This window comes from Alligator sinensis, unplaced genomic scaffold, assembly GCF_000455745.1.
Source record: "Alligator sinensis unplaced genomic scaffold, ASM45574v1 scaffold588_1, whole genome shotgun sequence".
In the NCBI taxonomy this organism is placed as follows: Eukaryota; Metazoa; Chordata; order Crocodylia; family Alligatoridae; genus Alligator; species Alligator sinensis.
The window spans coordinates 122,582-150,555 of NW_005842244.1; the positions used below are offsets into that span (position 1 = coordinate 122,582).

Below are 27,974 nucleotides of genomic sequence, written 5' to 3' on the forward strand. Positions count from 1 at the left end.
CGCAAGCCAGTTCAGTATCAGTTGTTTGTACAATTTGTATGTGTAGCATAGCAGAGAGATAGATCTGAAGTTATTTGGGTTGGATGGATCTTTCCCTGGCTTTACAAGTGCCACGACCTGAGCATGTTGCCATATCTTTGGAATTTTTTGACTGGCTACATAAGAGTTGTACAGGCAGAGGAGCTATATCTGTTAAAATTGGAGTGGTCATAATTTCAGCAAAAACTGAAGAAAACAACATTGAAATCCTAACCATCAAACTCAACAGAATAACAGTCACTTCAGTCTACAAACAACCTAACACGAGTTTTGCCTGTACAGATACACCAGGGATCACTCAGAATAAACTGTGATCCCTGGTGATCATTGGCAACTTTAACCGTCATGCAATGGGGCTGCAATGAGACCAATGAAGATGGTGAAGCAGTAGAAGTTTGAATGGATGCATACCAGTTGAGTTTGATCCATGTCCCAAAGCTACCTGAATCATTCAATGGTGACCACTGGAAATGAAGATACAACCCAGACCTTATATTCACCATGTATACAACACCATTGCTGGGCTAAGTAATAAAATGGTATTAGACTGGGGCGGGAAAAGTCCATCCCATGGTGGACTCCATTTCCCAGCAGCCCCTGCCCACATCACTGTGGCTGGTTTCCACAAAGACCTCAGCAGCAGAAGTGTCATGACAGTGTGGGTCCAAGATTTCCATGGAGACTGGCCCCCATAGTTCTGGCAGGGCTCACAGCAGGGAAGGGAGCTGCTCTGGGGCTGGGATCTCATGGAAGAGCCAGGGCAAAGCTGTGATCCACTGCCCAAATGCCCCAGACAGGGGCATGCAGACAGCAGGTCACAGCTCTGCCTCAGCTCCGGACCACGTTGTCACCACTGCAAGATCCCAGCCCTGGCCCTGGAGCAACTCCCCGCCCAGGAGCATGCCTTGCCAGTGCTGCTGGCACCAATCCTAGGGTCTCCATGGAAACTCCATGGAAACTGGCCACAGTGACATGGGCAGGGGCTGCTGGAAATAGAGTCTGGCCACCGGCCAGATCTGCCATTTTGCCCACCTCTGTGGGACCCTATCCCACATTCCCAACATCGACAAATTGGCACTCAGAGCAGTCTCAGTTACACCTATAACGGTGCAATTCTGCCAATGTTTCAACCTTAAAAAGGAAAACTGGAAAGGCTTTTCAGAATACCTTGATGTCACGTCAGAACCAAAGCATTGCCTGAGAACTATGACCAATTCATAAAAGCTGTACAGAAATCTGCAAGGAAGAACATCCTATGGGGCTACGTAATGAATTATGTCCCAAGCCTGACCCCACAAACCACTGACCTATACAAAGATTACAGGTAACAGTATGAAGTAGACCCTTTTTTCCATAAACACCATCGCTACAGGTGAGGAACTCATATTAGCCATCACAGAAGATTGCAGGAAATCCTGGCAGACCCCGATTGAGTCAACTGATATGACACTAGAGTAAGAACAGCAGATTCCAAGAGCTTATGACAGAAAACAAAGGTTAAAAGTAGGGCTGTGAAGCTTCAGTCCCTGATTCAATTTGGTGAAGATCTGACTTGACTCAGTGGCTAAATCTCCAAATCCGAATCAAATCAGGAGACACTTTAATCTTTCTGAATTGAATCAGAACCCTCTGAATTGATTCAGAAAGATTTGGAAAGATTCAGCAATTCAGACATAGACATAGCTTCAAATGTTTTTCTACGTAACTCTGGGTACCAGGTGGCTCATGAGTGCTGAGATGCTGGGGTGCATCAAGCATTCCACTGAAGTGTGGGGGGCTCCCCAGCATGCTCAGCAGCAGACCCAGAAGTGGACCAGAAGCATGAGCCAGGGGGGAGCATGAGCCAGCCCCCCCAGTGCGCTCCCTGGCAGCCCCCCCAGTGCGCTCCCCAGCAGACCCCCCAGTGTGCTCCCCAGCAACCCCCGCCCTCCCAGTGCGCTCCCCGGCAGACCCAGAAGTGGACTCAAAGTACTTCTGGTCCACTTCTGGGTTCACCGCCAAGCACGTGGAGGGCTCCCCTACATTCCTGCAGGACACTCCATCTGCTCCAACATTGCAGTGTTCACGAGCCGTGCTAGTACCTTGAGGTATGTAGAAAAAACATTTAAAGCTGTGCCTATGGCCGAATCGCCAATTCTCTGAATTAGCATTGAATCTTCAGATTTGGATTTGGCCAGATCGAATCAGGGACAGAGATCCAAATCAACGAATCAAATCACTGTTCCTGATTTGGCCGAATCAAAATCCGAATCGAACAGGGCCAGCTTTGCACACCCCTAGTTAAAAGCAAGAGGATGAATGAATAAGAATTCAAAGCCTGTAGTATGACAAGCCAAGAGACTTTTTCTGACATTGCAAAGCCCCTCCTCCAGGAGGTTAAAATGCTTGAAAATAAATAGTGAGAAGAAAAACAAAACCCTTCTCTAAAAAAGTGTGTGGATCAAGAAATTCCAGACACCCTAAAGGAATCTCAGCCCAAGCCTTCTGAATTCAACCCATGGGTTTTTGAATTGAAAAAGCCAGTCATGAACAGCTGGTGAACAAAACAGCCAATATATCCCACAGAGAAGGAGATCCTTTCTTCGTTCAAACGTGCCAAAGGCCAACTGACACTGAAGAAACCTACGCCGAATATATCAGCTCTAGCCAACTCCCATCCAGCATCAAGCCTCTCAATTCCTGAACTGGCTCATACAGAGGTTAGTCAAAGACTATCTACAGACTTATCCAACTGAAGCTAAGGGCCTTGTTACACATTTCACTGTGAGTTGAACAAATGTGATTGGTGTTAGTGCTAGCTCCAGTTTGAAGCAGTCATACATCAGGCCAGCAGGGACCTGTAGACCTGAGTCCCTTGGGGCTCTCCTGCCATGCAGCAAGTTAAGCCTTCCCTGCCTGCTCCCCAAGGACAAACAGAGAAGGCAGCCACAAGTAAGGGGGGGTGGGGAAGTGCAGGATTCTGTGATGCTGGGGAGGGCCCGATCCAGGCCAGCATGGGATAGAGGCTGGTGGGGTATTTGCACTAAGGTGTAGCAAACAAATAAGCAAACAAAAAGGAGTCATGGATATACTTTTGTGGCTATACCTTTCTATATAATACAAGCTGGGTAGTACAGATCAGAGATAATCCTGCCCTGGAGTGGCATAACTTTGAGCAGCCTAACAAGGGTTTAAAACTTCCAGGTGTTACTGTGCAGACAATTCAGGTGTTAATGTTAAGAGCTCCAAGAGCCACCCAAAATGAGCATGCAATAAGGCCCATAATCCTCTAGATCCCAAACAATCTAGATCAGGCCAGCAGAAGGAACTGAAACCGTCTTTAAGTCACTGTTGCATAATTCTCAGTCAATGCAAAGAGAGTAGATGCCCATTCTTACTTTCCTGGACCTCTCTGCAACACTGACTGTTATCATGGGTGACTGGTGCTTCCTGAGTCTCGGGGCGAAGGGCACCAGATCGCCAACAGGGGAGGGGTCCCCCAGTGGCTGACTGCTGACTGGGGTGGGGGGAGGGGGGCTGATTGCCGATCGCTGAGCCTGGAACTACCAATGGCAAAACCAGAAGTGCACTTCCGCTGGCACTTCCAGTTTCAAGGCTGGTGCTTCAAGGGGGTTCACGGCTCATCTCAGGGGGTGCACGTGCACCCACATGCACCCACTACGTATTGCCAATGAATGCTGTTGACCATGAGCTACTGCTGTCTAAGCTGAAAAACTGATGGCCAGGAACTGCATTAAAATGTTCTGAGTCCTTTATGTTTGAGAGCCTCAAATGAGTAGTAACAGGAAAGCTGAACTCTACCACTAAACTCTTGACAAATGGAATTCCACAAGGATCAATTTCTCTCTGCTGTTCTTTTCAACATCTGCATGCAGCTCACTGGGTAAACTGTCAGCTGACATGGACTTGAGTGCCAGCTATATGTAGATGACATGCAAATCCTCCATCTGAAACCACACCACTCCAACCAAGCTAGCTCAATGTTTGGACAAGATCAACTGGGGAATTAATATAGGGGAAGCTGAAATGCAAACACAATGCAGGTGATGCTGGTATGCAGAGGACAGAATTATAAGAGTGCACAATCTCCTTTGGTTTATAGTATATACTCTCAATTCAGTTTACAACTTAGAATTACTGTTGGGACACATCTGCATGGTAGATTTACAATGCACACGGCTGCCTTCTAAATTTGAAACAGCAGACCTTCAGGCAGACTGATCAGCAAATAACCAGGATAACTAGCATAGTAACCTAGCAGTCCTGTGCATCCCAAGCACAGTGCTGCACAGACACAGCTAGATTGGTTCCAGTTTAGGAAGAAGCCTGGGCAGAGCAACACAGCATGCTTGAGGGCATCCCTGCTGAGAACAAGAAGTTTACCATGTAGCCATAGCCCTGGATTGCACACTGATGTTAAGCTCTCACACAGCATCAAGCATCTCTTTCCGTCGACTCCAGCTGGCTAGGAGACTCCATCCCATCCTGGCAGATAATGACCTGGAATCAGTTATTCACACCTTGGTCACCTCTTGCCTGGACTACAGCCATACAATATACCTGGGCACAAAGCCTGCAGCACTTAGGAAACTTAACCAGCACAAAATGCTGCAGCACATCTTCTCAGTGATACAAGCAACCAAGTCTGTTCCCTCCACTCTTCACATGCAATTTTACATCAAGTTCCAATTTTTGGTCCTGTGCTTTCAAGGAATGCCATGGTTGGGGCTGTGGATATCTAAAAAAAATTGCTGAAAGCCCGTTGCTGAAGATGGTGATGGAGAATTTTGCTCTTTTGGCATGATGGACAAAGGCAAATCTCATCTGTGTGGGTGACAAACCTTTCTCAGGGGCAAATCTAAGACTGCAGAGTGAACTCCTTCTTAACTGGAGCCAGGGTCACCTTAGTTTGTAAACAGGAGTTATCCCTTTTTCTTATCCCTGGACATTTGTATTTGCTTGATTCTTGCAAAACTCACCTCATCCAGGATGGATGCAAATAAGCAAACAAAAAGGAGTCATGGATACTAGCAAGACCAGGAAGCTTTATTGAATGGTATTCACATTTTTTTTCCTGTAGTCTTCCAGTTCTAATTAGAGCTAATTGCATAATGGCCGAGTTTTTCAGAAAAAGTGAAATTACTCGGCTATGCATGGCTTGTTCCAACCAATACAGATTAGAAACCAGCATATTTCACAAGGTTTAGGACCTGAATTTTCCCAGATATTCCCAAAATATAGAGTACTTGATCTTGGCCAATCTATCAATGAATAGCATCAGAAAATCTGCAGGCAATAGTCACTCATGGCTGAATCTTAAAAGCTTCTGTTTGTTTCACAGTGGTAAGAGTTTAAAGTTTTGATTGGTTTATCAGAATATTTCTGATAGAGAAATCAAATATTCTTGTGAGAGCACCAAAAGATTAAGTCAGACATGCCACATAAATAACCTTTTGTATAACCTTTGCCAATCAGCTCAGACCAGAAGCAGAAGTCCCAGCAACAAACAAAAATTCATTTAAAGCTGACTTTTAAAAAAAATTATAAAAGTTTGTTTGATAAACAGCACAGAACGTATCCTGTCCTAAGTAGTCTTTTAAAAGTCATGCCTTCGAAATAACCATTGCCAATTATTTATCATCTAATGTTTCTGGCTTATGTTTTACAGCCAAGATACCTGTTAGTATATATAAGCAATGTTTTGTTTTGTTTTTTTGCTCTGCTCTGTCTGGTTAGATAAGCAATAAAATGAGAAAAAAATCCTCATTTAGTTTGTAAGCAAGGTCTTCAGCAACAGTTAATAGTGATTTGATCCCAAAATGTTAATGGTTCCACTATGTTCAGAAAAATAATCTAAAATTTATATGATGTTCATAGTCAGACTTTTGACTTTATCCCATTTGTCCAGATTTATCAAAAAAGTTTCTCACAAGATTTCCTAGTTTGATTCTGAAGCTATGGAGCAGGGGCGGGCAATTATTTTGGGCAGAGGGCCACTTACTGAGTTTCGGCAAGCCATCGAGGGCCGCATGACAGGCAGCCAGGGCAGATTAATATTAATTTTCTAAATTTTTAGGGGTCCCGCAAGCCAGATAGAATGGCCTGGCGGGCCACATCCGGCCCCTGGGCCACATTTTGCCCACCCCTGGTATAGAGCTACAGGAACTTGAAAAATAATGGTAACAAAGACTTGTTATCCCAAAGGGTTCATCGGTCTCAGCTAAGAGTTTGTTCTCCTCTGGCAATTAAACCTGAATGGATTCTTGCTTGGATATTTCTTACTCTAAAAGTCTTACAGAAAGTACTTATATTACTTACTTTGTATTACAAATTCCACTGGCTTTTCTCTCATTTGCCCATTGACCAGAAAGCCATGAGTGACTTTGTCTGTAGCTATAAATGAACACTTATCTATTTGCCCAGCACCTCCGCTGTGTCTGTAGTATACTTCCATGTCATTAACATCCACCTGTGTAAACTGGCTCCACTACAAAACAGTCTCTTTCATGTATAGGTGGTCATACTGTGGGTGCTGGGTCACTATATATGTCAGGTTCTTTAATGGACTATCCAGGTTGATAAACTGAAGAACATCTGATGAGACCACTCCCATGCCACTCTCCACTACATGGATGCCCTTGTTGTTAACCAAGGTAGGGGGAATGTGATCAGTGTGCTCAATATTGAACTCCAGCTGCCCATTTCTATTCATCTGACCATTGGTAATGGTGAAAATATTTAGAAAGGAAGGGAGTGAGGATATAATGTGTTACGGATTAAAACAAAATCCAAGCCCCCTCTGCTGCAAATTAAGCCCATGTTGCTGTTGTTCACTGTTGTCAAGTTAACTGTGGTTCAAGGTAGGGTGAAGAGACAGGTTTGTCTGTCACTTCAATTGGATCCCATCACTGCTTGGTGTGGCAAATTCACCTGACCACAGAGGAGGCGCCCACATGAGCAGTGATTGAAGATCCTTCGGTCTGAAATCTGCTGCTAGATTTTAGAGACTGACCACCCTCAGATGATGTGTAGTCTCTCACCTTTTTTGGAAGGAGAACACATAGTTTCATAGTTAGTAGGGTTGGAAGGGACCTAAGCAGATCATCAAGTCTGATCCCCTGCCATGGGCAGGAAAGGATGCTGGGGTCAAATGACCCCAGCTAGGTAGCTGTCTAGCCCCCTTTTGAAGACCCCCAGGGTAGGAGCGAGCACCACTTCTCTTGGAAATTGGTTCCAGATCCTAGCCACCCTGACAGTGAAGTAGTGCCTCCTGATATCTAATCTGAATCTACTCTCCGTCAACTTGTGGCTGTTGTTCCTTGTTAACCCTGGTAGTGCTCGGGGGAACAGGGGCTCTCCCATTGCTTACTGGTCTCCCTTGGCCAGTTTGTAGATGGCCACCAGATCCCCTCTCAGCCTTCTCTTGCGGAGGCTGAACAGGTTCAGGTCTCATAGCCTCCACTCAAAGGGCCTGCCCTGCTGCCCCTGATCATGCGAGTGGCCCTCCTCTGGACCCTCTCGCTGTTATCCACATCCCTCCTGAAGTGCAGCGCCCAGAACTGGATGCAGTACTCCAACTGTGGCCTGACCAGTGCCGCATAGAGGTGGAGGATCACTTCCTTGGACCTGCTCATGATGCAGAAACTAATCTTAAGAGCATAAGTCTTTTTAAGTTCATTAAAGAGCTCCAAACCAAAGAACAGATGGGGCAGGTGAACACACATCGACATACACCAGGGCAAGGGTATTGAGATGTGGATGAGCACTTCACTTGGCTAATCAGATTTTCTCAGACCAACTATAAATCACTGCAAACACCAAGACTTAGACATCTAGACATCTTTTGACACCAACCAGCCCCATTCGCCCCTCCCAATTTCTAGCATTTCTACCTATGTTTTTAGCAGAAAATATTATAGTTTCCACCACTTTTACAGTATCTTGCCCTTTAGAGATTTGGGCTAAAATGAAAATTCCAAGTGAGAAAAACATCCAAGCGTTTCCGAATTTCTGAGGAAAATAAAACTCAGTTTTGGGAAAAATTCTAAGATGGTGGGTAATAGCTTTTGTTTTCTCACAAACTCTTTACTAATCCATAAATCAGAGCGTCCTGGGAAACCACGATTGAGGACAAAAAAAATGAAAGTTAAACTTTCATCCCAAAATTTTATATTTAAAGAATTTAGAAAGAAGTAGCAGTGCTGTAGCCGTTACGGTCCATGGAATATGTGATAAGAAAGATTTATTTGTTATTGGAAAAATTATATAGTTGGAAGAGATGTCAGACAAGCTTTCAGATACACAGAAAAAAGTTAGCTCATATTAGACAGTAAATAACATAAAAGGGTAGTGAGATCCTCCCAGGAGCTCCTCAACTTAAACATGTAAGTTCTAGAAGTCCTTGCTCCACCAACGCCTAAGAAATAAGGGTCACTTTTATCTTGAAAGTACCATCACTCACCTATATTTTACCCCTTCATCAAAAGATCCTTGGTGCCTACAGTGATCTTGCTTGCTGCCCTGCTTCACCACTTCTCTGCTTCCTTTGGAAAGACGTAAACACTGGGTACTACTAAAGAGTAGTCCCAGCTCTCAGTAGAGAATTGAGCCTGGCCTCCATCAAGAAGCATGAAAACACTTTGCCCCCTTCCCAAACACCCATTTGGAGGTACCTAATGTGTGGAAATTATTTCTCACCCGCTATGGTGAGGAGGTTAAAAGGATTACTCCCATCCTGGTAAAACAAATCAGTTATACCAACAATACACCATGGCTACATAGCAGAGGGGCCTCATCCTGTGCTCCTTGCTCTGAAGTCAATAGGAGGTTTGCCTGAGTAAAGAATGCTGGATTGGTGCCATAATTCATAAAGCTACTTGAATGGTTAAATGTACTACCCGTATGGCATCTCACTCTTGTAGTGATGCACTTTGAGTGATGCATTCAGCTTAAATAATATATGGTACTTTTTTTTTTTTATTTAGCTTCTAAGCCTGTAAAGTGTCCTCAAGTAGATGAAAAACATGGTTGGTCTTCACTTCCTCTTTACAGAAAGGTTGCAGAAAACAAAGAGCAAAATGACAATATTTACAAATCTAGCCAGTGTTAGATACTCTCAGGCCTTCCAACCTAAAAAAGGATTGAGCTGAGATTTTCGTAGGTATGGCTTAGATCTCTGAATACTGCACTTCATGTTCTTAATCACATCTGCTACAGAGATGAGGCTATGAATAATTAACTATGCCTCCAACATTACAGTCATAGATTATGGTGGTGGTGACTGGTGGACTGCCATGCGCAGCATAAACCATTTAGGAAACTCTGTTATCCACTTTCCCTTTATATTTGTCTTGCAATCACTTACTGCTTAAAAGGGTAAATCTTTCAGAGCTTTAATTAAAGCATTTAAAATAATTTACACTGAAATTGTATGTGCTCGGGTCTGTCAAAATTGATGCTTTAATAACATGTCATCCCTTTTTTCGATTGCCCTGAAATCTGTTAAAATTACCACTAATCTAATTGGGAACAAAGTTGTCAAATGCACGCAGCTCTGACAGTTTGTCTTTCTGCAAACTGCCGACAGATTGCAAGTTACGCATGTGTTGAGCAGATGGGTAAGTTAAAAGGAACACAAAAAAAAGCAATTTATTAAATCACCTGGAACCAGCAGCTCCATTCCAAAAATAGTGAGAATGAAATATAGCAAGAGCTAGGAGAGTTGGCACTGGAATATGCCAGAAGGTACCAGTTACAAAACAAGATAAACATTTTGAGAAGCCTCAGCTGTGTTGCAGAATAATGAGGAGTTATTTAACCCGATATAGATTATCAGCAGAAATTAATTTAGGGTGCAGGGTTTTTTAAATGATTTTTTAATCCCTATATTTAACTCCTTCATTCCTGAAAAGCAGGCATCTCTCACTCTCCCCCTTCCTCTTCCTGGAGCCTTCTACTATATCTGCTTTAAATAGTCAATGGCAGTGTGGGAGAAGAGACATACAGATGGTGCCCTCTCCTACAGGTAGTTAGCACATAATCTCTTTCATGTGTTCAGCCTCCATTTATTGAGAGGATGCTGAATCCAGCCATGAACATGGAGCTGACAATACTACAGCAGCAGTGCACCTCCAAGCTAAGAGTTTAGATTTTATTTCACATGGAGAAAACCTAAATTTAGATGCAAGTTGAATACATATGCTAAAATGTCAGGTCTCTCCAAATGCAACAGGTGCCCCTAAACTGCTCAGTGTTGACACTTGCAAGTCACCAAGAATTGCTTATTCATAATAGCAGAGTGCATAAGAACATAAGTGATGCCTTATTTAGTCGGACCACAGGTCCACCTTTAAGTAAGGTACAGGCAACCCCCACTTAGCGCCTTAATTGGTTCCTGAAAAAGCAAGCATTAAGTGAAACGAGCGTTAAGTGAAACCAAAAGTATTTGACAATCCAAGATGGTGACTGCATGTGTTTTTAATGACCCAAGATGGTGACCGTGGGCATTATAACAAAACTCGCTCAGCACCAAGTGGAATTAGGTATCAATTTAAAATGAGCGTTATAGCAAAATAGCTCTAAACAAAACAGCGCTAAGCAGAGGTTGCCTGTATATCTAGACTGATTTGTGCCCTCCCCATCTCCCACTGACAGCCACCAGCATTCAGAGAGCAGGTCCTAAATGTGCTAAATATCAGGCAGGCGAACAGCAAAGTTCCCCACCCCAGAAAGCTTACAGTCTAAATAAAACACAGGACACAATAAGTGGACAAACCAGATGCACTGGCACAGAGAGTGGGGATAACAAAGGGCTGATTGGCAGGTATTGCAGCAAAACTAAGTTCTAAATTGTGGATCTGAAAACCGGCATGGACTGGCTTTAGCGATTTTGACTAGGAGTTTTTCCTAAGTGCAGATTCTGTGGGCATTTAAAGGATAAATGAACATGAAGGCAACTGAGCTGTTTGGACTCATGTGGTGCCTTCTCTGTACCCAATCATGTGGTCTTGGAAAAAAGGAGCCAGCCAGAGACTCCAGCCGGTAGGGCTCTGCAAAGCTTCGGTCCCTGATTCGATTCAGCGGAGATTCAGCCCAATTTGATGGTTGAATCTCTGAATCCAAATTGAATCAGAGGACCCTTTAATCTCTCTAAATTGAATCGGAACACTGCTAATCGATTTGGAAAAATTTGGTGATTTAGACATAGACACAGCTTTAAATGTTTTTTCTACATACCTCTAGGTACCAGGCGGCTCATGAATGCTGTGATGCTGGGGCGCATGGAGCATCCCACAGGAGCACGGGGGATCCCCAGCGCACTCAGCAGCAGACCCAGAAGTGGACCAGAAGCACTTCCGGTCCACTTCTGAGTCCACCAGGGAGCGTGCGGGGGGCCCCCCGGCATCCCCCTGGCTCAGCAACTGGTACCGTTTGAGTCTGGGGGGGGCACCTGGGGTCCCCCCTCAGCCAATTGCTGAGCCAAGGGAGCACGGGGACTGGGGGGCAGCACACTCCCCAGCAGACCCAGAAGTGGACTGGAAGTACTTCTGGTCCACTTCTGGGTTTACCACTGAGCACGTGGAGGGCACCCCCACACTCCTATGGGATGCTCCATATGCCCCAGCATCGCAGCAATCACAAGCCGTGCTGGTAACTCGAGATGTGTAGAAAAAACATTTAAAGCTGTGTCTATGTCCAAATCGCTGATTCTCTGAATCAGCATCAAATCTGCAGATTTGAATTTGGCCAAATTGAATCAGGGACAGTGATCTGAATCAACTAATCGAATCACTGTCCCTGATTTGGGCCGAATCTGAGTCAAATAGGGCCCGTTTCACACACACCAACCAACCAGTAGGAGCAGCTGCAGGGACCTTACCATGTTCAGAGAACTTCCTGTAGGTTCTGACCAGTTTTTCTCTGCCCTGTGTTGACCAGCTGTTTATACAAGCCATCTACCTTCCTCAGGGTAACTTCACCTCAGCTTCACTCTGCCCATACCCACCTCACCAGATGCCCTCCCAACCCACCATCTCCTTGCCCTTCATTTTCTTTCCATGTATCTGATCCCCTTCTAAATACCTTTCCAAATAAAACCAAGGGACTAACATGCCTTTAGCTACCATTTTATTGTTCGTTCTGCCAATGCAGTATACCCTTCTCCCACCCCGTGTCTGGCTTCCACTGTAAACTCTCAGGGGAGGGACGGTCTACTACTCTGTGTTTAAAAAGTGCTTAGCACAATTGGGTGCCAGTTGCTGGTTGGCCTTTCAGTATTACTGTAGTAATCATGTAGTGAGCATGATTTATTGGTAAAGATCAAAAGCATACTTGGTAAGAGAGTGGACATGAGCAATAGTGCAGGGCTAGACGATAAAAGGAGGGCAGAGACACAACACTCATGCTTTTTGCAGTGGAGGAAGAGGAGCTTGTGGAAGAATATAAAGAAAAGATCGACGTGGTCAGAGCAACAAATAAAGAAGATGCAGCATCATTCTGAGTGGGCCTGAGAGTGCCAATGTGCACGGCATGTAGATCAGACAAATGGCAACTGGAGGAGTCAACGCATGTAGGACTTGATCAAGAACCATGGCAATTTGGAAATGTTAGACAGACTACAGTGGCAAGATTCAGATATGACTTAGAAGCAAGGGTCAAGTGAAGAATCAAAGACGCTGCCAAAGTATAGGCTTGTGTGACTGTTGTTGTGACTGCACAACAACAGGGAAATGAGGGAGAAGCGAAGGCTTGGTGAGGGGGGAGGGAGGGAAGGAAGAAGAGAGAAATCAAATGCTCAGTGTTGGCCATGTGGAGCTTAATATTGCTGGCTGAGTATCCATGAGCAGATGTCAGAGAGATGGGCCAAAATGCATGACAGGATGGAAGGAAAGGGGTCTTTAATGGTGAGGACAATTTGAGAGTTATCTGTGAAAACAGTATGTAAAGCTGCCATAGCTAAGATCATGTGGATGGCTTATTGAAGGAGTCCAGAATCTTCTTGTGGTGGGTCAAAAGTAGAATAAATAAAAAACAGGAGCCTTGATCATTTTGGCTGGTAAACTGCAAAACAATTGTCATTCCTAATGACACCAAAATGTTGGCCAACACTAGTATATAGCATTCTGAACCGTGGAGACAGCATTTCCATAGCAACAACAATTAATACCTACCTGAGGCTAGAGTGTAATTTGGACTATCCACCCACAAAGCAGAATAGGAACTCCCTATGCAGGCTATCCAAAAGCTGGGTATGTCTTGACAGCCAGATAGAGTGTGTTTCTTCAATCACATTTGTTTAATCAAGTTAACTTAGCACAATTAAGAAGTCCCAATAAAGGCTGGATAAGACAATACAAGCAATTTTGCCCAACATGACTGGAACACAGCCACCCTCTGCTCATCACATGGCCCTTCAGTCCAGGTGTGAATCCTAAGCCTCATTGAACTGAAAGGAAGTTTTGGCAATTAATTCCTTAGGACCACGATTTCCCTGGATAGTAAATGGGAAGGGAAGGGAGGAATCTTGCTTTTGCTGCCTTTCTAGAGCCAAGCCCTTCACTGGTTAAGACAATGTGAGGGGGTTGGAGGGCCAAGCCAACAGCAAACATCCTATCCCTGACACAAGGAGGAAGCAGGAGGGGAATCGTGTCTTTTAGTTCCCGTGTCACCCAGGGTTACTTCTGAGCTGGGGAGCAGCTCATACACCAAACCTAGTTTGGCACTAAGCTTAACAGTGTGCTCCAACACACATGTTTTCCAGTTTCAAAAAACATTTCAAATTTATGAGGAAGGACTGAGGACCCTGCCCTCCCCCAACACTTGCATTGTGATGGCCAGGGAGCAATCACACAGGAGGTGGGGACCTACGCAGAACGTACTACCCTCTAATTACACACACACACACACACACACACACACACACACACACACACACGCCTGTACAGAGAAATGGCACCAGTTCTTCTGCACAGAACATTCCCCATCTGCAAGAAAGAGGCCAAAAAACCAAAAAAACTCCACAGAGACTAAATAACATGATGAACACAAAAGAAGCGCATGCATACAAAGCTAAAAGAGAAAGGCATTAGAAAATAGAGTCCTGAGAGGAGCTTTATGATCTTTCTTTATAAGACCATCAGCAGTAATTCCTTGCAGGAGAGGATGATTGTCTTCTCTGTGGGTCTGAAGATGGCTGACAAGGCCTATCCAGGCCAGTTTATAAAACCATGGAGCCATTTAATAAATGCAGCTACAATGATTTAAACCAGCTGACAATCTTTCATCTCAAGTACAAACCAATGGGTAACTATTTTCCATGAACAGCAGATTGATTCCCCTTTATTCCAGGAGGGGAATTATTCATAAAAAGAATTGCAAATGTGAGGTTAAAAGTGGAGTTGGCTGAACGATGAAATGGACCTTTTAACCTACTTTTCCCTAGAAAGACTGAGAGAAAAGTTGGCTGAAGTTTCTAATATCTGAAGGGTTTCTACCAGTTGAAAGGTGCTGTATGTTTGCACAGAGCAGAAGACATATGAAATTCCTCTACAATGGCTAAATCTCCTTTTAAAAAAAGGACAAAGAGCCTTATTCTCAACAATCAAGTGCCCTGAGTATTGCTGCTGAATTCCCTTTCAAAAGGAGTAAATGAGACCGCATAAGGTGCCCATACACATGTTCCTGTGCCTCTAATTAGAACGCACCAGAGCAGACTCGATTAATCAAGCTCAATTAATTAACTCGATTAATCAATTCATTGAGTCTGCTGGAGCATTCTAACCAGAATGCTCCAGCATGCCTCACTGTCATGTCTATTAAGCATCCTGCATTTCAAAATGGCCATGGGAGCACTTTAACTAAAACGCACCCCTAGCCATTTTGAAATGCAGGGCGCTTAGTACATGTGATGCATTGGCATTTTAATTAGAGCAGCTATCCAGGAGCTGTTCTAATTAAAACACACCCCATCCCCCCCTACCTGCTCCAGGAACATGTCTATAGATTCCTGCTCCGGGAACATGTGTATACATTTATGTAATTATTTTATTTTTTCACCTTGACACCATGGGTAGACACGGTGAAAGGTGTCATGGTTTCACCATGGTGTCAAGGTGAAAAAATAAAATAGAAATTACATAAATGTCACAATAGATAAGAGTCTGATTCTGAACTCATTTCCAAATCAGGAGTAAAGCAGGAGTTACTACATTAGGCCATGTGTAGATGAAACGAGAGGCATGTGTGCATGACAATTTAAAGTGGGCTAAATGCTTTTGCACTGCTTTAATGGTGTTGGTGTTTGCACGCCTTGGTTGTGTATTGCACATTAATTCAAGCCACTGTAGGATGTTCAGCAGATAATGTACCTTAAATGACTTGGGGCTCAGCAAACTAAAACTCCTTTAAAGAGTTTTAGTCTGCTGCCCCTACAGCCGCGGAGCGAAGCCGCGGGCTCCGTGCAGTACCATGGCTCCGCAGGCAGCCTGGTAGCAGCCTGGGAAGGCAGGCTTCACCCAAGACAAGCGGCAAGCCTGATCTCCACCCCCCACATCTCCCCTGGAGCCTGCCTGCCTACCTGAGCTGTGTGGGGGCCTGGTGCTTCCTTCCACAGCTGCAGTGCCCCCCTGGACCGCCTGAGCCGGATGCCTGCAGGTGGGTGCCACCTGGGGGGTGGGCGCCACTGCCATGGAGGGAAGCACCAACCACCCCCCCCAGCCCAGGGACCTCTCTCCGCCCACCGGCAGCTCACCCTCCTCTCCCTGCCAGAAACGCAGGTAACTCAGCAGAGGGTATGTACGACACGGGGGTTTAATCACTCCTAAATGGAAATGGTGTTTTTTAAGACCCAGCACTTCGATTTAGGGCCCCTGTTTCATCTACACATGCCCTTAGTGTCAAATGGAGTAATGCCACAATGGGCAAGAGCAAAATCAAAGCTATAATGAAAATGTCTGGTAGGTCCTCAGTCCATAGCATCAACCTCTGTCTCTCTGTTCCTGTGCTTGGTGACAGGCAAGCACAATTTGTCTCCCCCAGACAATTTTTCTCCCCCAGACAAATTAGACTGGGGGAGTCCTCAAGCCAAGCTATACTTGGCTGTTACAGCTCTTTAGTAGCCACTTTACAGCCAAGTACAGCAAGACTGTACCAGTGGGCACAGTGAAACTATGCCTCTTACCTCCATGCCCCATAACCCTATAGTCATGATAGCAGCAGTATGCTGCTCATGGAGCTCCCTCCATGGGGCTGCTTTCCCATTCTCCAAGAGTTTAGGTAGAAATTTCTTTCCTGTGTCCAAGAGGATCATCATTTCGAATCTCTGATTTATTTGATGGTAGTTTTAACCCCACTTAGAAACGGGTCACTTTTGTGATTTATTGATTTCTGCTTCCCCCTGTTAATTTAACTCATTTCTTAGTAAATTATTCATAGTTAATCATAGTAAGAATAAAATTAGTTATAGTGCACACTTTGCTGCAAAGGGAGCGTAAATAACTTTTAAAGCAAATTGGAAAGAAAAACACCATACAGTAAAAAAAAAAATAAAAAAATCTAGAATATATAAAAGACAATGATATTCCAGCGTGGGTAGTAAATTAAGTTTTTGCCCACTTACTGGGTAGAATCGTTCAGAAATGTACATTCCACTGGAGCATGGCTTTTACAGCAGGTTCCTATCAATTGAATTTGCCACATCTTTTGGGAAACACACCAGTTGGAAGATAAAACCTCCCCTGCAGCATTCATAGGATTAAAAAAAGCCAACCCTGTTGTGTGCCTCTTGTGCCCACTGGAGGAACATAAAACCATTATATTTAAGTATCATAATAGCCAACATATGCTTTTTCTTAGAAATGACACCACCATCTGGATTAAGTTCTCCTGATCATTTCAGACAATGTTATGATTATTATATCTTTTTTTTTTCTTCAGGAGGAAGAAACTGCCCAGAGAGCAACTACTTTTTCAAGGGGGAATATACTGTTTTTTATTCCTAGCCACCTGAGATCTTGAGAAGGGCAAGGGGAAACTCTCTTAAATTTGATTTCACATGCTAATTGATTATGAATGTCTAACCTAGGTATCCCCCAGTATGAAGCATGCATGTCTCCTATTGCCTTTGGCCATATGCATTAAATATTACAGTTAATAAAAGTATGTAATTACTGTGCTGATAAAATTACACCATATTATTATCGAAGCAGTCATGTGCACTTCCATATCAGTCACTAAATACTGTACTTACTCTAGATGGTGCAGAATGAATGAGAAGCAAGTTTAACCCTTAGCCTGCTGATAGGTCTCTAAATACATTGGAGAGTAAGAGGGAAAGCCTTCTCACCTGAATGAATCCTTACTAGCCTCATGGCTATTGTCATGAACATAGCAGACCTTCTGGGCCACCACATCCAAACTGGCTGTAACTGGAAATGGGCACGCCGGGATAATTGATGTACTCAATCTGACCATGCACAGGTGGCATGGAGACGGCATACAGCAGCTTCTCGGGTTTGCTAGTGCCATCTGTTGCCATAAGAACATCTGTCGTCAAGGTCACCCTGTCACCCTCTGTTAAAGTTACAGGTTTGGTGAGTAGAACAATGTCACCTAAAAAAAAACCCACAGGGAGAAAAATTTTAAAGGGGATAATCCTTTTACATCCGATACAGGAGGGAGGGAAGAGCCGGGGGGTTGGAAATCAGCCTTTTATACAGAGGGAGGGAGAAGTTGTGGAAATGAAGCAGAGAACACTGCAGGGAAAATTAACAAAGAACTTTATCAAAATAGCTTGGGAAAAGCTTTTTTTTTTTCTTTTGTAGCCTGCCAGGTTTTAGATCTCTGTGATGGAGCTATATTTTGTAGCACAAAGGAAACTGAACTTACGTGCATGCAGAGCGTTTGCAACAGAAGAGTCACAAGGAGCTAGAAAGATTTCTCTTAACGAGTTAGACGTATACACTTCCAATTTTTAACTTAAGGTCCCCATACAGTGAAATTGGCTCCACGTCGCATGTTTGCATTAATGCATGTATATTTATATGGAATGCATGGACGCTTGCCCCATAAATATTTAAACCAGCTTGGAGTTTTTCTCTTTGTGAAGAGAGACTGACCTATTTGTTTATAAAGAACAATTAAGTTAATAGACCCAAATGAGCCAATGGACAAAATGCCTTAATGAACTAAGCACAACATTGCATTTTAAGCTGATAGGGTTATGTGGTGCTGTAACCTCGGCAACAGCGGTTCTTTTTCCATTAGATTTGTTCTTAAGAATATCACAAACAGCAAAAGAGAATCAACACAGTTGTTGCCTGTTTGCAAAACAGCAACTTAAAGGAATTAAAATCATTAAGCGTTTGAATAACTGAACAATTCAGAGCAGAAGGAGAAATAATTTGCCTTTTCATAGCCCTTTTATACTGTTCTAGTATGTCTTCCTCTCAATTCTCCTACGCTATAAAAAATTAAAGTGCTAAAATGACAACACAATGAACTGTGTGACAACATAGTGACAAAGGTGAAGCATATTCTGGGCTCTCGTAGGGCACAGGATGGCTGGTCTTCACATGTGGCCAAAGGGTGAGGGAAAGGGAAGCTTTATATTAGATAGTGTTTAAAAAGTAAATAATACTGTGCAGATTTCCTAGAGCGCTGCTGCAGGTTCTCGTGTTGGCAACAATACACAAGCACAGGGTCTACAGCACAAACCAGCACTTCTTATGCTCCATATTTTCTTATGTTGGGAGCTGACCTTCATGTGCAATAGGGCTCCTAGTACAGATGGGAACTAGCAACATTTAAGCATGGTGAGTTTTAAATATATATGTATTTTCCCTTCCTACTTCAGACTCCATTCAGCGTTTTCTTTTTGTTCATCTCTAACTAGCTTGATGGCTCGCTTTCACCCCAAAAGGGTCACAAACATTAACCTTTTCATTGCTAGTTTCCCACTGCATCTGTTGTGTTGTATTTGCCTGTTACCAAAAATCAATGAAGTAGAGCTGGTGGAATGATTAATTTCTCAGGAAAATATTCATGGTTAAATCATGGTCTAAATAGCACGACTTGCTTTGCCTTTTTTAAAATGACACTACAAAACATTTTAAATCAATTTTTAAACTTAACCTGCAAACCTCCTCTTCCCCCTCCCCCACACACCCCCTGAGCCCAACTTGGCACACACATACTTGAAAACACAAATCTTGGAAGATTAGGTGGTATTTGAAACTGTACAGCCACTTCTTAAAACAAGAGGTAGTGTTTCTCCATTTTAAGTTGAACTTATAAAAAGGTATTAGTATTATTATTCTTACAAGGTCCACATGAAGATGGGTAGCCATTTCCTGGTTGTCTTCAAAAAATCTCAAGCACTAGAGAAGCATGAAGGAGGGTGATACAAAGTTACTAAAAGTAAGATGGTCAAGTGAGAAATCATGGAGGTGGACCCAAATTTCAGTCACTGTATTAAACCAGGGCTTTTGCTACCATAGCCCAGCTGCTTGCATGGGGATCACTGCAGAATAAAAATACCTCGCTTGTCTATAGCATTTTGCATCACTACATCTACAAATGCTTCAAAGGAGGTGGGTATCATTTAGCAGTCTGCCCTGATGATGAAACCAAAGCATGGGGAGACGAAGTGACTTGCCCAGGAACTCCTAAACAGGCCAACTAGGAAAAACTATTCAAGGCATAATTCTCTAGGTTGGGTGCTGGTGGTGACAGATGCTCCCAGCCACATGCATGTTGTTATTTCTTAACATTTCTAGGGTCCCTACTACGCTAAACACTTCATGAACAACTCCCTTCCAAACAGCTTGCAACTATCTGTCAGACAAGACTGAATGAACAAGAGCAACAGATACCAGGAAGGAATTACATCCCTTTGTAATGAAGCACATGGGTTACAAATGAAGCACATGGGTTAGCGAGATTATACAGACACTCAGCTGTACCAAGAGAGACACTTGACCTGCGTACATTATAATCACGCAAGTGAAGGCACTGGTGCAAAAACTGTTTTCACTAAATGAGGATCTGGTTAGTTATCCTCACATCTTGAAAAATGGCTTATGTACTTAGTAGGGCTGTGTGAAGCTTCAGTCCCTGATTCAATTTGGTGGAGATTCGGCCCAATTTGGTGGGCGAATCTCTGAACCGAATTGAATCAAAGGACCCTTTAATCTCTCCGAATCAATTCAGCGAGATTCGGAAAGATTCAGCTATTTGGACATAGACACAGCTTTAAATGTTTTTTCTACATACTTCTAGGTAGCAGGGGCTCATGAGTGCCGCGATGCTGGGGCGCATGGAGTGTCCTACAGAAGCACGGGGGGCTCCCCAGCATGCTCGGCAGCAGACCAGAAGTAGACCAGAAGCACTTCCAGTCCACTTCTGGGTCCACTGGGGAGCATGCAAGGGGCCTGCCCTGCACTCCCCCAGCTTGCTGACTGGTGCCTTCTGGGCCTGGGAGGGCACCCGGGGTCCCCCCATGGCCACTTGCCAAGCTGGGGAGCCCCCCTGCGTGCTCCCCTTTGGACCCAGAAGTGGACTGAAAGTACTTCCAATCCACTTCCAGCTTCACTGCCAAGCACGTGGAGGGCCCCCCTGCACTCCGGTAGGACTCTCCATGCACCCCAGCATCACAGTGTTCACAAGCCGTGCTGGTACTTAAAGGTATGTAGAAAAAACTTTTAAAGCTGTGTCTATGTCTGAACTGCTGATTCTCTGAATTGGCATTGAATCTTCAGATTTGAATTCAGCTGGATCAAATCAGGGACAGCAGTCTGAGTCAACAAACTGAATCACTGTCCCTGATTCGGGCTGAATCTGAATCGAATAGGGCCCACTTCACACACCGCTAGTACTTAGTTCTTTTCGATGCTGTATCTTTTCAAACACCAGTGATCACTGCAAAGCCTCTGTGAGAGTTAAGTGGCACTGTTCATTTAAAAAATGGTGAAAATAAAACATGAGGGTGCTGGGCCAAGTGTTCAAGAGTAGTTCCTAAATCTGCACACCTCCACTTTGCAGATACCAAACCTGAGACACCTTTAATTGGGATGCAAGCAATTTTGGGTGAGCCTTCTATGGCTGTTCTACCAGTGATGCTGCTGCATAGATCAGGGACTAGCCCTTTTAACAGCCAGCTATCAAGTAGGGCTGTGCGAAGCTTTGGTGGCCAATTCAATTCAGAGATTTGGCCTGATTCAGCAGCCAAATCTCCAAATCTGAAGCAAATAGGTAGACCCATTAAAAGGTCCAAATCAAATCAGAAGCCTCTGAATTGATTCAGAAAAGATTCGGCGCCGATACGGAGATTCGGCCATAGACTAAACAGGCAGTAGTCCTCAAGGATGCTGGACACAGCTACCTCCGGCTGGTAAATCTGTTGTGGTGGGCAGAGGGGGGAGGGGAAGGGCATGGGGGGCACAGATCAACATCCCCACAGCAAAGGAGGGATTGGGGCTGGGGCTGGGGCAAGCTGTCCAGCCAGGGCGGGGAGTGTGGGACTCAGGGAGGCAGGCTCCTTCCACCACATGCCACTGGTCCGGGAGGGCATGGGAGCAGAGTGGGCTGGGCCAGGCTGCACTCTGGGAGGCAATCCACAGTCACCCACTGGCAGAGGAGCGGAGCCAGGGCTGTGCTCCAGGCGGCTAGCCCCAGCCATCTGCTGGAGCACAGTCCTGGCTCTGCCCACCCCACAGAACGCAGTGGAGTGGGGACTATGGGGGTCTGCAGCCACCCTAAACTTCCCCATAGCTCTGTCGCCACCCCGCCCCGATTCAAGTGCATGTACACACCCCCATGCCCTGCCACTGCTTGCCTAGCTGGGGTGAAGCCACAGCTTGTCCAGGAGGTGTGGGGAGCCTGAGCAAGCGGTGGGAAGGCATAGCCCCCCGCTCCCAGCACCTTCTGCCCAGAGTAAGCTGCACCTGCATCGTGCTCCCCCACCCCGGCTGGACAAGCTGTGGCAGGGCAGAGCCTCCGCTCCCAGTGCCTTCCACCACCCATCTGGAGTGCAACCTGGCCCAGCTCACCCCACGCAGACCCTAGGGCACACGCCCACTCCTATGCCCTTCCAGATCAGTGGTGGAAGCCCCCCACGCCAGATGGACAGCTTGTCCCAGCCCCAATCCCTCCCTCGCTGTGGGGGCATTGATCTGCCCCCTCATGCCCCTTCCCTCCCCCCTCCACCCACCACAACAGACTTACCACCTGGAGGTAGCTGTGTCCAGCATCCTCAAGGACTACTGCCTGTTTAGTCTATGGCTGAATTTCTGAATCGGTGCCAAATCTTCAAATCCAATTCAGCCAAATTGAATCAGGACAGTGACTCAAATCACTGAGTCGATCACTGCCAACTCTGAATTGGCCGAATCTAAATCCGAATCAAATACTTGCTGCTTCGCACAGGCCTACTATCAAGCACTGCTCAGAGTAGTATCCTGTGACAAAGGGCTAAAAACACCAGTAACCACTCAAGAGTAGCATTAACAAAGCTTCGAAGTTGTGCAGTTATGAGAGATTTACCAACACACAAGTGTAGACAGCTGCTTCACACTTCTGAAAAATTCGGGTAATAGTAATAGTTGGATTACTGTATATCATTAATTTTTTTAAAGGAAGTGTTGGAGCCATTGCTCTAGCATCTGAGCTACTAACAACATCCTAATAATTAAATGGGTTAACAGAGATGCAAGTTGTCATTTGAGTAGGATAGATACTATCTCATATCATAAGCCCTAGACACTACGTGCCTAATGAAGTCATTACAGGGTTATAGGTTGTAGCTGTGTTGATCTAAGGACATAGGCAGACAAAGTTCTTTGGGTAAATCTGATATCTTTTATTACACCAACTCAAATAGTTGGAAAAAATCATCTTAGCAAGCTTTCGGGTATAAATACTCTTCGTCAGGCTGAGGAAGCATCTGCAGTCGGCGTGCGCGCTCTTCCTGGATGGAATGAAGTCATTCGCACTATAGCAGAATTTGGCCCTAACATTAAGATTTTCTTTTTTAATCAATTCACTTTTGTGCTGAATATCCTAGAGAAAAGATGCAATTCAATTTAGAAGGCTGTACAATACGGGTAAATAGAGATGCAAGTCATCATCCAAGTCATTTTCATTAGCCTACATTTTCTAGGACAGTCCCAAATTCTGGGGTTTGCTCCTGGTGTTAAAGAGCTTCTGAAACAGGATGCTTGTCCTGAATTTGAAAAATCGGTCCCAAATGGCACCTCATCTCTTGCCCTCAGCATCAGCTTAGAGGACTGCATAATATCTCATGAGCGTGGCTATGCCATACACAGTTCAGACCAGTATGGTTCATGCAATGCTGTGCTCAGGTGAATTAACTCTGTCTCTCAGAAGCATGTACTTCCCGTTGTGTGGCACCACCAGAATCAGACGTGGTGTAGAGGATCATCCTGAGACTTTTTCCTGGATTTTGCACCCTGAAAATTTGTCACTTTAACCTACACAGGGGCATCTATATACTCAAAACCATCCTCAGCTCCCAGCAGTTTTTGCCAGAAGTTTCTGAAATATTCCATGAGGTTTGACTTGCATTCTGTGCATTACCTCTCGATCTGCTAGGCCTGGGGGAACTTGTTTAGCTTTTTAAAATTAATTTGCACAAACACTGTGGGCTTGAAAGTTTAATTTGAAATATAACGTTGGTGGGTTTGTGGTAAAAGGGGCAGAGAGGATAAGATGACAAGAGGAGCAGAGGGGACGATTTAAAAGCAGGTGTGGGGGAGGATGAGCGAGAGGGGAGAAAGGAAAAATATGACTGAAAAAGTAAATTCATCATATGTACCATATATAGGGCACCCACATGTGCCTGTCTCTTTTGAAGAATGCCTATTTTTTAAATACATACACAGACATCCTTAAAACATTACCCAGACAAGATGCTCTAATGCACATCTCTCTCTCCCTGCCACCAGGGCAAGGATAAGAGAACAAACGTATGACAGATATTAGTCACATTGCTTAATGCACTACTGGATGTGGTCTAGCTACTAGGGTGACGAACATAGTGTATGCATTTATATAGCATAGGAAGAGCTCTGGAGAGATTCACAGGAGTCTGACCGCCGGTTGCAATTCAGGTCTTAGAATTGCAAATCCAGTTACTCTTGCGCTGGGTCCCATAACTTGCCATCAGTGCACACACTATATGGGCTTTCTCCTTTAGGTAGTGAATCCGTTCCTCTTAAAGCATTGTTCCAATTTTAGGGGGGTTGGGGTGGAAGAAAATGTACAGGAGGGGAGAAAAGTCTCTGATATTGTGCTGATTGTACGATCCAGGTCAGAACCCCTCCCTCCTCCCACTCCCCACTCCTCTAACACCACCCCCACTTGCACAAGGCTTTGCCTATTTTTACTGCATTTTGACTTGATTGCACATATTATTATATTAACCGCTAAAGCTTTCCAGAGTACTAAAAAGGAAGGAGCATTAAAAATACACTGAAAGGTCCTTGAGCTCAATTAACACACACCAGGGGGGTTGGGGGGCTTCAGCTCCAATTATGAAAGGCAAACTTAGCCTTTATTTTTTTTTGTAATATCAGCTAATTAGACTTTGACAACCAATTAGCAGATTTTTAGCTTTACTGAGCATCAAGAAAAAAGGGAGACCAGAAGAACCAACCAGCAAAATGCTCCTTCTCATGCCCCGTACAAGCTATGCTTAAAATCCAGGGGGTCAGATCCTGGGATTGATGTCCCTTGCAGCTGACTGCCAAGATGGTTGCACAGGACATCAATGTAGCACGCAATCTGGCCTGCAAACTTAACCTGACCGTAACTCATTCAGCCCCACTGCAGAATAGCACCCTCCATCCGACTTGCAAGGTTACATTTTAACTTCTAATAACCTTTTCTCTATTTTTTCTAGCCTCCATGAAGTACCCAGATGATTATTTAGGATTAATGGATTATCAGAAGTGCCAGTTGGCACACTCCTAGTAAAAAAAAAAAGTGTAACAAATGCAGCTGTTTACTAATAAATAAAGCCTCAGCTGTAACAGAAATAAATTAGATGCATTTAATTGGTCAACTGAAAACCTCCTCTCTTTATTACAATGCTGCTTCTTGTTATTTTATGATGTCAGGGTACATGGCAGACTGACAGAGTGTTTATGAATCACAGTTTGCAGATGGCACTCCTGGTTTTTCGGCAGTTATGAGCACAAGTAGCATGAGGACTCAATAGAGGGGTTTTGCCAATGAGGACCCCCTGAGAATTAGCCGCCTTAATTTCTCTTGTGCCAATCTCTCGCTGACAGGAGCTCTATTTCACAAAACCTACATTCAATAAATTACACCCGCCTGGCAAGAATTTAGAAATATTTAACACTCTGAGGACACCAATGTCTCAGTCTCATTTCTATTCATTTCTAAGGGATGTGAGATAGAACCTGGAACAGACCCCATGCCGTCTCCCCTCCTCCCCACCCCTCCAACCCCCACATATAAGAAATATAAGGGTCTTTGTAGCCTGGAATATCTCACCCTGCCTACAATGAGATTTCAGGTCTCCTGAGGACAGCTGAAAATCTTGTGCCCTGGACTTTGAGTTGCCCTAACTAATGACAGCTTTGTAATCCAGTTGGGAAATAAGCTCAGATCACTGCACTTGAAGCTTGTGAGCTGTAAAACTTCTGGACTGAACTGTTTCTTATGGTCACTTCAATGAGTTCAGAGCAGAATACATGAGGGATGTGGTCATAATTGTCAACAGATTTGTAAATGTGTGTCATTAGTTATGCGCATAATGGAGTTTATTCTAATGAGCTTGCTCATAAGAACACCGGGAGGAGTTGGCCTCTTTGGAGGAAATGAAGAACAAACTTTGCCCATGCACTTTAAAATGCATCGGTGCCACATAAAGGAGCGTGCAGGGTTTCCTTTCTTTTTAATGCACTGCAGATTTCACTTAGGTGAAGTCAATACATCAGGCTAAACCTCACCACAATGGCTGCAAGCTCATTTCCTACCTTTGCCAACATTTCTAATGGAAAGATGGAAGCTTTCAGATGGGGAGGTGTTCTCCCCATCCGTCACATAAAACCTGAAACAATCATGGCTCTTTATATCCAGGATGTTGGTATGGAAATACCAAAGGCGATTCATGTCCACATCCTGTCCTGGAACAGAGAGCAGTCCAAGCCGTGGTACCCTGAAAAGCAAAGTAACATGGTTGGCTCTGGACACACAGAAGGCAAAAAGTAACCATAAAGCCAACACGATCACCATGGTGCCTTCTTCACTTCTAACAAGTGGGTTAACTCACACGACAGGGTACATGTCATGGAGCAATGAACCATAAGTAATAATATTAGAGCACTAATTTCATTGTCTAAAGACCCCAAAAACCAGCATAATGCTTGTATTTTGAACCCCTTCTTTGGAAAATCTACTTCCTGCCTTTCTTGAAATTAACCTAGAAAATGTTGACTACATGCATGAGGTGGGAAACATCCAGAAAGGTCCATCTAACCCTACTTGAACGTTATCAAAATGAAGTTTTCTATGTATTCAGCCAGGTCCCATCCACACCCCTTTCTTTCTTCCTTCCTGCTCCCCTTCCCTCCTACCTCCCTCTGCACTGGACTGATGTCTTTCTTATATCCTACTTCTCAGCCAACCACATATAAAAATCCCTGGCACATGCCAAGTACTACAGATGGGTCCATTGTAGCACACCCTAATGTTCATAGCAGACACCCAGGTGTTTCAGTTTATTCTTGTTTGCTAGCCAGAGACAGGCTTTATGCCAAAGGGAAGGCACAGAACACTTAGATACCGTGATGTGAAGATATATAAAGACAGACAACTAAGAAACTGAAGAGGAGCAAAAGCGAGAAGCTACCCACGGCATTGGAAGACTAGTCCAGCATCAACGTTCTTCCTTCCTTGGCTCTGTATTGCTCCCCATCCCAGATGGTCTCATCGCTGGATTAGGTGTTAGAGCCCTTTGCTGCACTGACTTGACCCAGGATTAAACTGGCTCCCCGGGGACCTCCTGCCTGCTGCATGTTCTTTAAAGTCTTGTTGATTCGACAGCAGCCATTCATTCACAAGGTGCTAGGAGTTGTACACTTCTGACCATTGTCCTTCTCACACTGGTCTCCCTGGGCTCTCATACATTGCTTGTAAATTTTACATAAATGTAAGTGTCTGTAGAGCGTCTGGACTTCCACTTGCTCATTGTCTTAGGTGTTTTTTTAATGGCCTTTGTGCAAACCTCAGGATGTGCAGGTGATACTTAGGGGATTTTGTTGTTAAGCAAACATAACAGGTTAATACGATCCTAATTCCTTCCCCCTCTCCCCATCCCAATTTTTCCTTCCCAGGAGCCTACTCTCCTTCCAGCCTAATTTCCTCCAGTTTAATTAATTTTCAGTAATCACAAGTCTAGACACCACAAGCAGCAGCTTCACACACCAGGTGACGTGCATAAAACATTTTTGGACACTACAAGGAGGCACAAAGCAATTTTATGTGCCATGCTGCATGAACCTATAGTGCCCACTGATCCTCATCTCCATGCTACTGGAAATAGCTTCCCTGATGGGAGCTGGTCCATGGTGAAGCAAGAATGTGCCTTGAAGTCATTTCCCCCCCCTCTTCCCCCCCCCCTTTTAAAGATTTTTTTTAAGGATTCAAATGAATCAAGTGTTTCCTTTAACTTAACACTCTTTTTCTTAATAGTGGCAGAGGAGGAAATGGCTGTGAGGCACTTGGTGTTATTGGAGAGGGAGTCACGGTATGTTGGTCATCTCTGGGGACAGTTAGAAAAAGAGGACACTTGAAAGGGAATCTGCCATGGAAAAGAGAGGGGAAGATTTGGGTAGAAAGAGCATATCAGAAATCTGAAGGTAGTGGCATGATCCTTGGGCAAGATCGCATAGGAA

General features: G+C 44.4%; 1 pseudogene; it reads right to left on the reverse strand.

Annotated features, from left to right (window-relative positions):
• LOC102385040 overlaps positions 1-27,974 on the reverse strand; it is a 119,296-nt pseudogene that overhangs the window by 33,664 nt on the left and 57,658 nt on the right.